General features: G+C 35.6%; 1 long non-coding RNA gene and 14 other non-coding genes across 15 annotated transcripts; all 15 read left to right on the forward strand.

The window, feature by feature from the left end:
* Positions 1-835: 835 nt before the first annotated feature.
* On the forward strand, positions 836-10,926 carry LOC104903838 (uncharacterized). Its single transcript, XR_008967658.1, has 12 exons — positions 836-2,613; positions 3,135-3,720; positions 4,244-4,347; positions 4,872-4,976; positions 5,354-5,458; positions 6,214-6,318; positions 6,844-6,948; positions 7,040-7,553; positions 7,674-8,438; positions 8,553-8,613; positions 8,727-8,820; positions 10,599-10,926. It is a non-coding gene; the product is annotated as an uncharacterized LOC104903838 (long non-coding RNA).
* On the forward strand, positions 2,523-2,604 carry TRNAS-AGA (transfer RNA serine (anticodon AGA)). Its single transcript has one exon. It is a non-coding gene; the product is annotated as a tRNA-Ser (tRNA).
* TRNAS-AGA (transfer RNA serine (anticodon AGA)) lies at positions 3,149-3,230 on the forward strand. The gene has a single exon. It is a non-coding gene; the product is annotated as a tRNA-Ser (tRNA).
* Positions 3,630-3,711, forward strand: TRNAS-AGA (transfer RNA serine (anticodon AGA)). The gene has a single exon. It is a non-coding gene; the product is annotated as a tRNA-Ser (tRNA).
* TRNAS-AGA (transfer RNA serine (anticodon AGA)) lies at positions 4,258-4,338 on the forward strand. Its single transcript has one exon. It is a non-coding gene; the product is annotated as a tRNA-Ser (tRNA).
* On the forward strand, positions 4,886-4,967 carry TRNAS-AGA (transfer RNA serine (anticodon AGA)). Its single transcript has one exon. It is a non-coding gene; the product is annotated as a tRNA-Ser (tRNA).
* On the forward strand, positions 5,368-5,449 carry TRNAS-AGA (transfer RNA serine (anticodon AGA)). Its single transcript has one exon. It is a non-coding gene; the product is annotated as a tRNA-Ser (tRNA).
* Positions 6,228-6,309, forward strand: TRNAS-AGA (transfer RNA serine (anticodon AGA)). Its single transcript has one exon. It is a non-coding gene; the product is annotated as a tRNA-Ser (tRNA).
* Positions 6,858-6,939, forward strand: TRNAS-AGA (transfer RNA serine (anticodon AGA)). The gene has a single exon. It is a non-coding gene; the product is annotated as a tRNA-Ser (tRNA).
* Positions 7,493-7,574, forward strand: TRNAS-AGA (transfer RNA serine (anticodon AGA)). Its single transcript has one exon. It is a non-coding gene; the product is annotated as a tRNA-Ser (tRNA).
* Positions 8,131-8,212, forward strand: TRNAS-AGA (transfer RNA serine (anticodon AGA)). The gene has a single exon. It is a non-coding gene; the product is annotated as a tRNA-Ser (tRNA).
* On the forward strand, positions 8,760-8,841 carry TRNAS-AGA (transfer RNA serine (anticodon AGA)). The gene has a single exon. It is a non-coding gene; the product is annotated as a tRNA-Ser (tRNA).
* Positions 10,927-11,864: 938 nt separating the features above from the next.
* On the forward strand, positions 11,865-11,946 carry TRNAS-AGA (transfer RNA serine (anticodon AGA)). The gene has a single exon. It is a non-coding gene; the product is annotated as a tRNA-Ser (tRNA).
* Positions 11,947-13,637: 1,691 nt separating this feature from the next.
* On the forward strand, positions 13,638-13,719 carry TRNAS-AGA (transfer RNA serine (anticodon AGA)). Its single transcript has one exon. It is a non-coding gene; the product is annotated as a tRNA-Ser (tRNA).
* Positions 13,720-14,515: 796 nt separating this feature from the next.
* TRNAS-AGA (transfer RNA serine (anticodon AGA)) lies at positions 14,516-14,597 on the forward strand. Its single transcript has one exon. It is a non-coding gene; the product is annotated as a tRNA-Ser (tRNA).
* Positions 14,598-16,224: the final 1,627 nt, after the last annotated feature.

Raw genomic sequence — 16,224 nt, forward strand, 5'->3', positions numbered from 1 at the left:
CAATTTGGATAATCATATCATTAAAAAAATAAATTTGTAATAAGATAGTTTAATAAGAGAGAGAGTTGAGGGAAATGCAGAAAGCAAGGAGTTGAAAGTTGTTGCATGATTGAGTGACAGTAGTGCTCACATTGTGTTTTTATATGAGCCTTGTATAAAACGATAGGCAGAACAAAACTTCTTCATTCTTTTTTGTTTTAAGAAGTTTTTTTGCTAAGCAAGTAATTATATTAATTAGAGCAACAGTTACAACCTAAAACCAACTAAGAGAAAGAAACCTTTGCTAAGCAAAAAAAAAAAGTTGGTGGTCACATGTTTTATATGACATTAGCTACATCAATCACTGAACATACGGGTCAATCGTTAAATTTATTTTTAATACACGATATGATTATGAAAACTTGAAATCAACAGCTACTATTCAAATCATGATTTTAGGAGAAACATCCTAAAATCTTAAATTTATAAACAAAGTATTCCCCCACATTTTAATGTGTTTTTTTTGTTCATTTACGTAATTATAAATGTATATATCACGATTACAATATTTTTAAAGTTTAAAATATTATAACAAAGGATTTTTATATATATTAAATATAATTTTACTTTTATATTTTTTAATCTTAAATACATGGATTCTAATAATCACGGATTCAATATATTTCGAATAAAACAACTACTTAATATACAAAATGATGTTGTCGCACATTATACACGGCTCCAAACCATTTCTACATAAAACCTCCCGTGCATTTTTGCACGGGTGGAAAGCTAGTTAGAATAATACAAACTTTTGCAAAAGTTTGTATTATTGTAGTTAAAGAGTCCTTTTCGATATAGAAAAAAAAGAAACAGTTTGTAACCCTAACTTCCCATCTTCCAATCCGTAGAATTTGGTGCGATCACAAGGGAAATTCCATCGCTTTCTATGGAGTACAGATTTTATACCAGTTCTTTTCCTATCTAAATAGTTCAATTTATTTTTGATGTCGTATTTGCAGCATCAATTCAAGTTACGTTTTGGTGGAAAGAAATTGAAGGAAAACTTCAACTATTCCAAAAATTCGAAGGTTTGTTTAGGACTAGTTCTACTATATTATTTAAGTTTTAAGATTCTTTGTAGTTTAACATTAAATATTCGTTTAATAATTTTCAATTTTATTGACTAGTATGCAATGCTCGCTCAAATAAAAAATTTGGGTATTTTCGTAGTTGGAGGTAAATTCGTAGCTAGTGAATCCATATTTGCTTATATATTATAGTAATTTACATTTCGGGGTATAATAAGATGTTTTTGAGAACCATTTTAAATTTAAAATTGGTTCTCTTTAATTCCGCATTTCATGTAATAACCAATCATGCAGTTTATCTGTGTTATATGAAGTATATATTTGTTTAAGATATATCTGTTCAATTATGTGGATTAAGCTCATTGTAATAAGTACTAGTAATATACACTACAGTGATAGTTGGTGCTAAGATAATGGGGCTAACGCTGAATTGAGGAAAGTGAGGCGTCGGCGAGGAATAAGGATTCATACTCTCGCTTTTTTAATACAATCAAGTCATAGAAATGCTATGTTATGGCTTATTATTTAAGTAGTATTACTATTCTTTTAGCATGATCCTCTTGAACTGTTACAATTACAGTCTTAGACCCTGTAATTCAGCGGCTTTGATTCGTTTTGCTCTAGAGAGACCTGTTTTGGTTATTAAAAGTCTTCTAGCTATGAGACACACGTTATGGTTATGATTCAGTGTTTTAATGTTGTGGAAGAAACGAACAGTTACCATGGATGCAATGTGTTTTCTGATTGTAGAATGATCTGGTCTTGTTTTCCAATTAGTAAAGAGCTTAATCTGAGACAATTGAATTATCTTTTATAATAATTGCGACTGTTTCATGATCCCCTGATAGCTGATAGTCAGAATAGTCAGCATTTTTAAGTGAAACAAGAATTAGATGCAGATGTTCTATTTTTTAACTTTCATATTTGCGGATTGCAAATTTTCTGACTCTTGAGTTTGGTTTAAGACTTGAATGTACCAAGGAATTGGTGACACAGAGAGGCTATTCTGAGTGGCATTGTTGCCATACTTGTAGTTCAAAATCATTATAGCATGTTCTGCAATAGAAATTTTGACATTTTTTCTTATTTTGTAAGATATGGGGTTCAAGAGAGAACATATTCGTGTCAATTTGACAGACTCATTTATCTAATTTCTGCTGAAAAAGGTTGCCTTTTCCTGTTGTTAAATCTGGTCGACATCTGGAATGATTACTGGAGTTTAGCCATGGCAAGAAATCCTGTGGGCTCTCAGTTTTGAATCTTGTTCTTATATTTTTCACCAATACTTATGGCAACAAGTCATTTCCTTTCTGGTTTCATCCACCCTTTGGATGTGAAACTTTTATTATATTGCACATGTGATTTTCATTCAAACATGTTTGGCTTATACATTATCCCTTGATCGAGTTTAGATTATGTCAAGTATGCTTTTGCAGGACTACTCAACAGGAAGTGGACGTGCCGGAGTGGTTATCGGGCATGACTAGAAATCATGTGGGCTTTGCCCGCGCAGGTTCGAATCCTGCCGTCCACGTATCTGCTGGTCAGTTTTAATTTTTAATCTTCAGTACCCAAAATAGCAATCAGTTGAGATGGTGCTTGCTCTTTAAACATAGTTCATTTTGAAACAGATTTTGAGCACATTCACATAGCAACAGCATGTTCTGTAACTCCCGTATTTTAAGTTTGATCAATTGGTGTTTTGGGGCTTGAGTACCATAAATGAGAATTCATTTGGCAGGATAAAAACATATTGGCAAGTTAACTTGTAATCTCAAGTATTACCAAAATTCTATTATTGGCGATTCTTGAAAGAAATGTGCATTTATTGGCATTATGTCATCTTTGGTTTTACTTCCAGCCACACAAAATCAGACAAATAAGATAGAGGAAGAACTGTTCTCCTGCCAGTTTCCCCATCCAGGCATCTATTGTGATCAACTTTTTATATTGTAGCATTGGGTTGACTAGAATTCTAACATTCCTGAATTCTAATATGATATTACGTTTAAGTTGCAAGTAATTTATTATCTAACTCTGGACCGTATTATTCTTTCTATGAAGGTTTCTAACAGGAAGTGGACGTGCCGGAGTGGTTATCGGGCATGACTAGAAATCATGTGGGCTTTGCCCGCGCAGGTTCGAATCCTGCCGTCCACGTATCTGCTGGCCAGTTTTAATTTTATAATCTTCAGTACTCAAAAGTATGTAATCAGTTGAGATGGTGCTTGCTCTTTAAACATAGTTCATTTTGAAACAGATTTTGAGCACATTCACATAGCAACAGCATGTCATGTAACTCCCGTATTTTGAGTTTGATCAATTGGTGGTTTGGGGCTTGGGTACCATAAATTAGAATTCATTTGGCAGGATAAAAACATATTGGCAAGTTAACTTGTAATCTCAAGTGTTACTAAAATTCTATTATTGGCGATTCTTGAAAGAAATGTACATTAATAACATTCCTGAATTCTAATATGATATTATGTTTAAAGTGCAAGTAATTTATTATCTAACTCTGGACTGTATTATTCTTTCTATGAAGGTTTCTAACAGGAAGTGGACGTGCCGGAGTGGTTATCGGGCATGACTAGAAATCATGTGGGCTTTGCCCGCGCAGGTTCGAATCCTGCCGTCCACGTATCTGCTGGTTAGTTTCAATTTTGTTTCTTTCAGTACTCAAAAGTATGCAATCAGTTGAGATGGTGCTTGCTCTTTAAACATAGTTCATTTTTTGAAACAGATTTTGAGCACATTCACATAGCAACAGCATGTCATGTAACTCCCGTATTTTGAGTTTGATCAATTGGTGGTTTAGGGCTTGGGTACCTATGAGAATTCATTTGGCAGGATAAAAACATATTGGCAAGTTAACTTGTAATCTCAAGTGTAACCAAAATTCTATTTTTGGCGATTCTTGAAAGAAATGTGCATTTATTGGCATTATGTCATCTTTGGTTTTACTTCCAGCCACACAAAATCAGACAAATAAGATAGCGGAAGTACGGTTCTGCTTCCAGTTTCCCCATCTAGGCATCTAATGTGATCAACTTTCTATATTGTAGCATTGGGTTGACTAGAATTCTAACATTCCTGAATTCTAATATGATATTACGTTTAAGTTGTAAGTAATTTATTATCTAACTCTGGACTGTATTATTCTTTCTGTGAAGTTTTCTAACAGGAAGTGGACGTGCCGGAGTGGTTATCGGCATGACTAGAAATCATGTGGGCTTTGCCCGCGCAGGTTCGAATCCTGCCGTCCACGTATCTGCTGGTCAGTTTTAATTTTGTAATCTTCAGTACTCAAAAGTATGTAATCAGTTGAGATGGTGCTTGCTCTTTAAACATAGTTCATTTTGAAACAGATTTTGAGCACATTCACATAGCAACAGCATGTCATGTAACTCCCGTATTTTGACTTTGATCAATTGGTGGTTTGGGGCTTGGGTACCATAAATTAGAATTCATTTGGCAGGATAAAAAAATATTGGCAAGTTAACTTGTAATCTCAAGTATAACCAAAATTCTATTTTTGGCGATTCTTGAAAGAAATGTGCATTTATTGGCATTATGTCATCTTTGGTTTTACTTCCAGCCACACAAAATCAGACAAATAAGATAGCGGAAGTACGGTCCCGCTGCCAGTTTCCCCATCTAGGCATCTATTGTGATCAACTTTCTACATTGTAGCATTGGGTTGACTAGAATTCTAAGATTCCTGAATTCTAATATGATATTACGTTTAAGTTGTAAGTAATTTATTATCTAACTCTGGACTGTATTATTCTTTCTGTGAAGTTTTCTAACAGGAAGTGGACGTGCCGGAGTGGTTATCGGGCATGACTAGAAATCATGTGGGCTTTGCCCGCGCAGGTTCGAATCCTGCCGTCCACGTATCTGCTGGTCAGTTTTAATTTTGTAATCTTCAGTACTCAAAAGTATGCAATCAGTTGAGATGCTGCTTGCTATTTAAACATAGTTCATTTTGAAACAGATTTTGAGCACATTCACATAGCAACAGCATGTCATGTAACTCCCGTATTTTGAGATTGATCAATTGGTGGTTTGGGGCTTGGGTACCATAAATGAAAATTCATTTGGCAGGATAAAAACATATTGGCAAGTTAGCTTGTAATTTCAAGTGTTACTAAAATTCTATTATTGGCGATTCTTGAAAGAAAGTTGCATTAATAACATTCCTGAATTCTAATATGATATTATGTTTAAGGTGCAAGCAATTTTTTTATCTAACTCTGGACTGTATTATTCTTTCTATGAAGGTTTCTAACAGGAAGTGGACGTGCCGGAGTGGTTATCGGGCATGACTAGAAATCATGTGGGCTTTGCCCGCGCAGGTTCGAATCCTGCCGTCCACGTATCTGCTGGTCAGTTTCAATTTTGTATTCTTCAGTACTCAAAAGTATGCAATCAGTTGAGATGGTGCTTGCTCTTTAAACATAGTTCATTTTGAAACAGATTTTGAGCACATTCACATAGCAACAAGATGTCATGTAACTCCCGTATTTTGAGTTTGATCAATTTGTGGTTTAGGGCTTGGGTACCAATGAGAATTCATTTGGCAGGATAAAAACATATTGGCAAGTTAACTTGTAATCTCAAGTGTAACCAAAATTCTATTTTTGGCGATTCTTGAAAGAAATGTGCATTTATTGGCATTATGTCATCTTTGGTTTTACTTCCAGCCACACAAAATCAGACAAATAATGGCCCGTTCGTTATCGTTTTTTGTTTTCAGTTTTCTGTTTTTTTGAAAACTAAAAACCAAAAACAGGAAACCAGAAAAAGTGGCTTTCACTTTTTAGTTGTTAGTTTTCAAAATCATCATGTTCCCAATAAGTTTGACTAATTTTTTATTCATTATAGGACCTATATCATATTACTTTGAAAATCAAAAAACCAAAAAACAGAAAACCACAGTGATACCGAACGGGCCCTAAGATAGAAGAAGTACGGTTCTGCTGCCAGTTTCCCCATCTAAGGCATCTATTGTGATCAACTTTCTATATTGTAGCATTGGGTTGACTAGAATTCTAACATTCCTGAATTCTAATATGATATTACGTTTAAGTTGTAAGTAATTTATTGTCTAACTCTGGACTGTATTATTCTTTCTGTGAAGTTTTCTAACAGGAAGTGGACGTGCCGGAGTGGTTATCGGGCATGACTAGAAATCATGTGGGCTTTGCCCGCGCAGGTTCGAATCCTGCCGTCCACGTATCTGCTGGTCAGTTTTAATTTTGTAATCTTCAGTACTCAAAAGTATGTAATCAGTTGAGATGGTGCTTGCTCTTTAAACATAGTTCATTTTGAAACAGATTTTGAGCACATTCACATAGCAACAGCATGTCATGTAACTCCCGTATTTTGAGTTTGATCAATTGGTGGTTTGGGGCTTGGGTACCATAAATTAGAATTCATTTGGCAGGATAAAAAAATATTGGCAAGTTAACCTGTAATCTCAAGTATAACCAAAATTCTATTTTTTGGCGATTCTTGAAAGAAATGTGCATTTATTGGCATTATGTCATCTTTGGTTTTACTTCCAGCCACACAAAATCAGACAAATAAGATAGAGGAAGTACTGTTCTGCTGCCAGTTTCCCTATCCAGGCATCTATTGTGATCAACTTTCTATATTGTAGCATTGGGTTGACTAGAATTCTAACATTCCTGAATTCTAATATGATATTACGTTTAAGTTGTAAGTAATTTATTATCTAACTCTGGACTGTATTATTCTTTCTGTGAAGTTTTCTAACAGGAAGTGGACGTGCCGGAGTGGTTATCGGGCATGACTAGAAATCATGTGGGCTTTGCCCGCGCAGGTTCGAATCCTGCCGTCCACGTATCTGCTGGTTAGTTTCAATTTTGTTTTTTTCAGTACTCAAAAGTATGCAATCAGTTGAGATGGTGCTTGCTCTTTAAACAAAGTTCATTTTGTCACAGATTTGGAGAACATTGACATGGCAACAGCATGTCCAGTAAGGCTGTAACTCCCGTATTTTGAGCATGATCAATCGGTGGTTTGGGGCTTGGGTACCATAAATGAGAATCAATTTGGCAGGAGAACAACATATTGGCAAGTAAACTTGTAATCTGTAGTGTTGCCAAAATTCTAGTTTTTGGCAATTCTTGAAGCCAGCCAGAAATGTGCAGTTATTTGCATTATGTCGTCCTTGGTTTTACTTCCAGCCAGACTATCAGACGAATAAGATAGAGCCAGTTCTGTTCTGCTGCCTTTTCTCCATCCTGGCATCTACTATCGACTTTCTAAATTGTAGCATTGGGATTGACTAGAAATCAACATCCTGAATTCTAATATGATATTACATTTAAGTTGTGAGTAATTTATTATCTAACTCTGGACAGTATTCTTTCTATGAAGTTTTCTAAGAAATAGTGGACGTGCCGGAGTGGTTATCGGGCATGACTAGAAATCATGTGGGCTTTGCCCGCGCAGGTTCGAATCCTGCCGTCCACGTATCTGCTGGTCAATTTTAATTTTTTAATCTTCACTACTCAAAAGTATATAATCAGTTGAGATGGTGCTTGCTCTTTAACAAAGTTCATTTTGTCACAGATTTGGAGAACAGACATGGCAACTGCATGTCCTGTAACACCTGTATTTTGAGCTGGATCAAGTAGTGGTTTGTGGCTTGTGGCTTGGGTATCCATTAATGAGAATCATTTGGCAGGAGAATAACATATTGGCAAGTAAACTTGTAATCTGTAATGTTGCCAAAATTCTAGTTATGGCGATTGTTTAAACCGTCCTAGAAATGTGAATTTATTGACATTACGTTATTTGCTTTTACTTCCACCCAGACAAAATCAGACGAATAAGATAGAGGCAGTGCTGTTCTGCTGCCTTTTTTCCCCTATCCAGGCATCTACTGTCATCAACTTTCTAAATTGTAGCATTGGGTTGACTAGAAATCTTACATTCCTGAATCCTAATATGATATTACGTTTAAGTTGTGAGTAATTTATTATCTAACTCTGGACAGTATTGTTTCTATGAAGTTTTCTAACAGGAAGTGGACGTGCCGGAGTGGTTATCGGGCATGACTAGAAATCATGTGGGCTTTGCCCGCGCAGGTTCGAATCCTGCCGTCCACGTATCTGCTGGTCAGTTTTAATTTTTTTTCTTTACTGCTCAAAAGTATATATTCAGTTAGGATGGTGCTTGCTCTTTTACAAAGTTCATTTTGTCACAGATTTTGAGCACATTGACATGGCAAGAGCATGTCCTGTAGCTCCGTATTTTGTGCTGGATCAATTGCTGGTTTGTGGCTTCGGTACCATTAATGAGAATTCATTTGGCAGGAGAACAACGTATTGGCAAGTAAACTTGTAATCTGTAGCGTTACCAAAATTCTAGTTATTGGCAATTCTTGAAACCTAACCTGAAATGTGCATTTATTGGCATTATGTCATCCTTGCTTTTACTTCCAGCCAGAGATAATCAGATGAATGTGATAGAGACAGTACTGTTCTGTTGTCGTTTTTTCCCCATCCAGGTATCTACTATCAAGAACTTCCTATGTTTTAGCATTGAGTTTACTAGAAGTCTGAAATCTCTGTATTTTAATTATTACATTTGGGTTCTGAGTAATTTATTATCTGTGGACAGTAGTATTCTGCCTGTGAGGTTTTCTAACAGGAAGTGGACGTGCCGGAGTGGTTATCGGGCATGACTAGAAATCATGTGGGCTTTGCCCGCGCAGGTTCGAATCCTGCCGTCCACGTTTTTAAATTTTCAACACTTCCTGTGCATCATTATTTCTCTTTGCATAATTGATAGTGTAGTACACCAAATCTAATTTAGGGAATTTGTATGTGTAATGTGTGGCACACTATTATGTTTCTAAGATGCTCCCTTTGTTCTTTTTACATGTTTTACTTTGACTATTAATATCTCTTATTATCTATTAGTAAAAGATACAAAAAATTGATATTTTGAAAATTTATGTTTGAGACAAATTCAATAATATCCTTTTTGAACATAGTTATATTCCAACCCGGAATAGCTCCAAAGGCTTCCACTTCTTACCTTTGACGCTAGGATATGCTCATAAATTATCTCTTACGACCCTAAGATGCATCCCTTGAGAAGTTGAGAATTGAGATAGTCTTCTTGGGTTCCGAAAAGGTCCCAGAAGTGTGTATTGTATAGCTTCAAAGCTAGTGAATATGAACTTCTTCAGACCCTGATATCTTTTCCTCATCAAGGAGCTTCCCCAGGGTTCTAGGATATCTTGGGATGACTCTCGGGTGGTTGGGAGCCTCTGCATTGACTTCATTTAAGATCTCTACCATCCAACCAGAATTACCTCCAGAGGCCACCCCGCACCACCTTATGATTCCAGGATGCTATCAAATGGTCTCCCTTGACCCCAAGATGCATCTCATGAAGTCTGATGCTCGGGCTCCTAAAACGTACCAAAATAATAGTCTTTGGGATTACTTCAGGTCTCAGGACTATTCCAAAGCCAATGATGTTTTTTTTATCCAAGACATTTTCAAATTTCAAGGGCCTAGCGACGACTTGGTAATTGGGACGATTCAGGGTGGTTGGGACCGTCTACGTTTACTTTTAATGCCATTGTATAGCTTTAATTTGATTTCAAACTGGCACCAAAGGCTGCCATATATCGGTCCTTAGAAATGAAAATGATTTCAAATGGTCTCATATACGATGCATCCCGTGAGTTATGTACTTATGTTGCTTGGGTCCTACTCATATCCGGAAGCATGAATTATAGCCTTCAAAGTCGGCTTAAAATATCTGAAAGCATGACTGCATGACTTCTCCAGACTTGGAGAGGTTTTTTTAACCAGAGCTATCTCGAGGGCCTCGAGATTCCTTAGGATGACTCTCAGCTTGCTTGCGACCCTTTAAAATGTTTTCTACAACTTATTTTATTTATTTCCAGTTCAATCCCGAATGAGCTCCATAAGCCACTATTCTATGGAACTGCACTAGATGTTCGTAAACAAGTTTTCAATGTTTTAGATCTGGAGAACACTGCCAGAATGACATTGCCAATTTTAGTCCTAGTTAATATGTTGGTTTTGAGGGCTTGAATTGTGCAAGTGAGATATGCATGCTGTAGAATAGCAACATACTGGAAACTAGTACAGTGATGGATGTTCAGACCAAACTTTGTGTTCCAATATGTTGAGTTGCATTGCTGAAAAAGAACCAGAATACATTTAATTTATTTGGCATCTTATGTTTGATGGAATATGGTGCTTTACTTTGTCCTCTTTCAAATAAAGGTCCACCCTTTTCTGGGATTTTCTCTGGACTGACGAACTCTAAGAGACGCCAGATAGAATACTTATTTGCATAAATTTGCATCTATAGCAAGCTATTCAATATATAATGAAAAGTTGAGTCTTTGACCCCCTTGCTTGGGTCATTAACTCATTATCAGGTTATGGATTTCATTTTGTTCATTTGAATTTCTAATTATGAATTATGATTATGGCAATATGACAGGAAGTGGACGTGCTAGAGTGGTTATCGGGCATGACTAGAAACCTTGTGGGCTTTGCTCTTGGAGGTTTGATCCTGCTGTTTACGTTTCTGTTGCTTGGTCCAATATTTTTACTTGAATGGATGGAGTTTGTCAAGATTATGGAGGAGCTACACTTTTTGATGAAAGGACCACTCATGCACCTTTTCTTGTTTGTTACCTATTTGGTTTCATCTTCTTGATTCCTTCCTAGCAGTATCCATCATAAAATAATGAACTTAAAATTCACTACTGTGTAAAATTCTGTCATTATTTATTTCTGGCTGAGGTTGTCGCTGTGATAGAGCTGTAGGTGGAGTGAAAAAGCACAAATGTCATTTAACATTTAAAAAAGGAAAATTGCAAATAGCTTGGATTAATAACTTGTTTGATAATATCATTGTTCACGTACCTTCTTACTAAACCATGAACAACCTAAGGGTTTTTGCTTTCTTTCACCAGATAAGTGAAGTTACCATGAGTCGAACTCCAAGAGACCTGAGAATCATGATTCTATATCTTTTTAATTTCTAGTACACAAGACATAAGAATAAGATTCTTACTTTTCTATGCAATCACTGATGATTGATGAATAACATTATCATTATATTAGCAGCAGGCAGCATCATCCAAAAATCATGTTGCAGTAAGAGGACCTATCTCTATGTAGCTGTTTGGTGATGGAACCATTAGTGCATCTCTCTCTCTCCATTACTATTTTGTTCATAAATTTTGTGTATCAGGCCTTTGGCAGGCAGACATAAGAACACTCTTGCTTAAGTGCGCAATGAATTGGGATATAAGAGGATCTTTAAAGGACTGTAAACTTCAAATGGGTAAAATTATCAAGCGAGGCTGGGTCACAATGAAGTTTTGGATTAGTTGCAACATACCTTATCTACCACGTGGTTTCTGAAGTGCTAGTTTGAGTTCTGTCGTGTACGTTGCTGCTTGTTTGAAGTTGTAATCTGAAGTGCACGAGGTCTGTTAGATTGATTACAGCCTTACAGGGGAGCTGTTTCTGATATACAAGCAGAAGAGTTAACTTACTTTCTTGCTCTCTGTTTGGTTTAATCTTGTTGACTTACATGCACTAAAATAAGGCAATTTTCTGCAATCATATCATGATTTAATCACAATGTAGAGTTGAAGGGTATCAGCTGAAGTCCTGGAGACTTGCTGACGGGGTTGTTTGTATTGATGACTGTACCTCCAGCATTACTTGAATGATATGCACTCTTCCATATGAAGTGGACGTGCCGGAGTGGTTATCGGGCATGACTAGAAATCATGTGGGCTTTGCCCGCGCAGGTTCGAATCCTGCCGTCCACGTTGTTTTAGCTGTTGTAAGTTCCGATATATTTTGATACTGATAGAAATCTGACTTTTTAAATGAAGAGATATGCTTCATGTTAAGCATATTTAGTATATGAATTTTTCCTCTTGCTTTGACCAGAAGCCCGTTTGCTGTTAAATAATACATGAAAGCTGATATAATTGTCAGTCTACCTTCTGTCATTTTCTCTTGTCCTCAATTAAGACTGAAAAACTTTGTAGTTTTGTACTACAGTACTAGTTTCGATTGGAGAAAGAAGAAACAAAAGATAAAAAGTACGTAGGAACGAATTGATGCATGTGCAACGGATTCTGAATATATGCGTACACAATAAGATAATACAACATCCTGATAAACTATATGGTTGTTTATTCAGTTATACATATTTGTATTGCTTGGCTGAGGAATAAGGATGTCGTGCGTAGTGGTGCAAGAGTGGGAGACAGATGAAGCACATTATAGAAGATAACTAGATTCCTCACAATTTCTGTAAATTATCAGCATCAACTATCAGGGTTCCCTTTCTTTCTCTGAATAGAAACATTTCTATTGTTCCTCTTATAGTCGAATGCACCCAATCGCTAGTTGGTGGACCGAGTATCTAATCCCAGTATCCCACAACCTGGTTCAATCCGACCCACCCTAACCCAACCTGAGGATGGCTTTAAAATCTTCTCAAATTGCTCTCGTACTAAAAAAATTGATCAACTTAAAAAAAGACTGTTGGTTTCAAAGATGAATTATTTTGAAAAGTATTACAGCAAAATTGGTCATTCCATTACTAAGTGAAACCTTAACTTAAATTTCTTTGTGTTGGACTGTATTTGACAGAAGTTACAGAACTTGTGCAGATAATGATATAGGGCTTTTGTATAAAATGACTTGTATGTAGGATTACTTTGGAAACTGCATCCTACAAACACGAACTTGCAGCAAGACAGGCTTAAGCTTATTATCTTGGAGAATGATGAGAAGTTCTATAAAAGCATCACTTTTTTGGTAACTTGTGTTTCACTTGTGCATTAACTTGGACAAAAGTTTACATAGCTGTAGAACTCCGCGTAGAAAATTGAGAATGAACATCTGATGTTTAAAATACTGGTTTCTGGTTCATTGGCTTGTACTATGTATGTATGGGGGTTGACTAAGTTCCATACCGGTCTATCCAGACCGACAAGTATCGCCATGGTCAAACACGCCTACTACAGAATCGTTGACTTCGTCATACCGGTTCCATTGAGATGCCTTGACGGCATCCTTCTCCAGGCCTTTCATCAAGGGCCTGGGCTTGATCCAACTTCCATCTACAATTGCCTACGGGCCTAAAGATAGAAGTTCAGCATAGGATAAAAGAATATTACAAAAGGGATATCCCTATGAATATTCCAATAGAAGCAGAGTCCTACTTGGATACGGGCTTTGACGGGCCCCTTATAAATACTCCGTTGATCTGAGTCATGAGGTACGTTGACTAACACAATCATACTCCACTTGAGAGCTACCGGTTTACCCATTACTGATCGGAGGCCGGAGGGGCGTTCCTCGGATCAACCCCCGAGGCTAGTTTACGTTTTCTCTCTTGCAGGAACTAGAACCGGCTCATTAATCAAGGACTTACCGGTACGATGTAGTTGACTATCCTCTGATGATTGATCATGTAACTGCTTCTTAGCATGCTCTGCAGGAAGTGAACGTGCCGGAGTGGTTATCGGGCATGACTAGAAATCATGTGGGCTCTGCCCGCGCAGGTTCGAATCCTGCCGTTCACGCCTACATTTGCAAATACTTTTTTGTTTTGGTGCCTTTGGGTTTTAGTGTTAGGTAGACTCGGATACTCGTGTCGGACATACATTTCCAGCTGTTAAACTAATTGTTATTTACTAATATCTATGTCGGAGTGTCGAGAACCTGATACATACGGAGTTTGGACGGAAGGAAGAAATAGAGTAAGCTAAGACTTAATAAGTAAAGCTATGAAAATTGAAGAAGGAATCAGGCTATGTTCAGTTCACCTTATTTTTGCTTATTTCAGATCTAATCAGATCAGATCAGATCAGAAAAAATAAGTTCAGATCAGTTCAGATCATGCTTATATTTAAAAATCACTATATCTTTCATTACATATTAGTAAAAATTATAATAATTGAATATTAATAAAGTACTCAATGAGACGAATCAAACAAGACCCCACATGACTATATTTTTTCTTATATTTTGAGAAAAATCTAAAAGATAAGATCTTGTTATCAGATCAGTTCAGATCAGATCAGATCAGAAAAAATAAGTTCAGATCAGATCAGATAAGTTCAGATCAGAAAATTTCAGGTGAACTAAACATAGTCTCAGTCTATCAGTGAATAGGGATAATATTACCAAATACCAATCCTGGTTTTTTTTTTTTTGTTATTTAAAAGCTGAGAAAGAAGGTAAAGGGTATAACTATTCTTCAATTTGCATCAGATATATGCACCAGTAGGCTGTGAAGTTTTTTTTACTGGATCAAAAGTAACGCTAGCAATTTCAATATTATACAATGATGCGGATCTATGAAATTATTCAACAGAAGTGGACGTGCCGGAGTGGTTATCGGGCATGACTAGAAATCATGTGGGCTTTGCCCGCGCAGGTTCGAATCCTGCCGTCCACGATCTTTTTGTTTTTCTTGTAGATTTAGTTTCAGTGCAAGAAATTTGTCAAAAGGGTCGGCATTTTCAAAGTAATTGTATGATGGAAAAATAAAGTTGGTATAAAACTATAAATAACATACATTGATATTTTTACATATCTATTCTTTTTTTAGAAAAAATATAGACTTATAATAGGATACAACCATATACCTTAAATCACTATACTTCTTCTTGGGTTATAATAATGAACTACTAGTCTTTTATTCATGCGATCCGTGCATCGATTGTTTGGGACGATTCCTAATTAATTTCATCATAATATAATTATAGAAATATGATTTATAATTATTGCTATACAAACTATTGTAATCTATAAAGTTTTTAAAAATTGACATAAACATTTAGATGTAAAGTTTTGTAGTCAAATTAAATTTGTAATTTTTTTTATTGAGTAACCATTTTTCTCATTATGTTAAGTTACTTTGTTAATCTTATTTAGTTTATTATTGGAATTTTTGACCCATCTTTAACTTAGGAAATGATATAATTGTACAAAATTTGAATATCCAATTAAGTATATATATTTAGTTAAGGATAAATTTCATTAGGGACACCATAGCTCCCCTTGGCTTGTATAATAGAGATATATAAGCTCCACGATGTTTTTGTTTTTCTTTTAGATTTAGTTATTGAAATTTGTCAGATGGTTGGCATTTTCAAAGTAATTGTATGATGGAAAATGAAAGAAAGTTGGTACAAAACTATAAATAACATACATTGATATTTTTACATATCTATTTTCTTTTTAGAAAAAATATCGACTTATAATAGTATACAACCATACACCTTAAATCACTATACTTTTTCTTGGATTATAATAATGAGCTATATAAAAGGTCAAAAGAACATGATTCCATGTCCAACCTTAAAGCAATGTCAATGCTCACCAAACCCATCACCAAAATCAGAAAATTTGGATTGAACAAAAAAAAACTTGGATCCCATTGGTGACATAAAACCCATCACCAAATGACAAAATACGTCATTGTTCACATGGTGAACAAACTCATCACTGTGTAATTGAAGAAAAAGGGGTATTGTACTATTGTTATACACAGCCAGCCAGTGGCAAGCTACCACGTGGCTGCTGCTATGTGTTTTTGGGAAATTTCGTAGAAATTTCCATGGAATTTCCCAGAAAATCCCTATTCCAAAAAAAAAATACCAAAATTCATATTTTTTCCCCTCTATAAAATGATATCCATATTGATATATTTCAGAACAAAAAAAACACTTATAGGAGAGAGAAATAATAATTTTTCTGTATTTAATACGCGATAATAAAATTACATTATCGTAGGTAATTATTATTTTACCCATCATGCGATAATAATAATTATTTTTTTGTAATTAATTATTATTTTACTAATTACTCAATAATGATAATTAATTTTGGGTAATTAATTATTATAAATTTAAGTAATCATAAGATGATTCATATTTATTTTTAATATGTAAATCTATACTAATATATTAAAAGGCGTGCGCAAACCAGGAACGGTGCCACGTGGCGCTCTCCCTAGGGAGTTTTAGTTCATGTAATCCATGTACAATAAAAAAAATTAGAAATTACATGGTATAGGTTTT

The sequence above is a fragment of the Beta vulgaris genome, chromosome 9, assembly GCF_026745355.1.
Source record: "Beta vulgaris subsp. vulgaris cultivar EL10 chromosome 9, EL10.2, whole genome shotgun sequence".
Classification (NCBI taxonomy): domain Eukaryota; kingdom Viridiplantae; phylum Streptophyta; class Magnoliopsida; order Caryophyllales; family Amaranthaceae; genus Beta; species Beta vulgaris.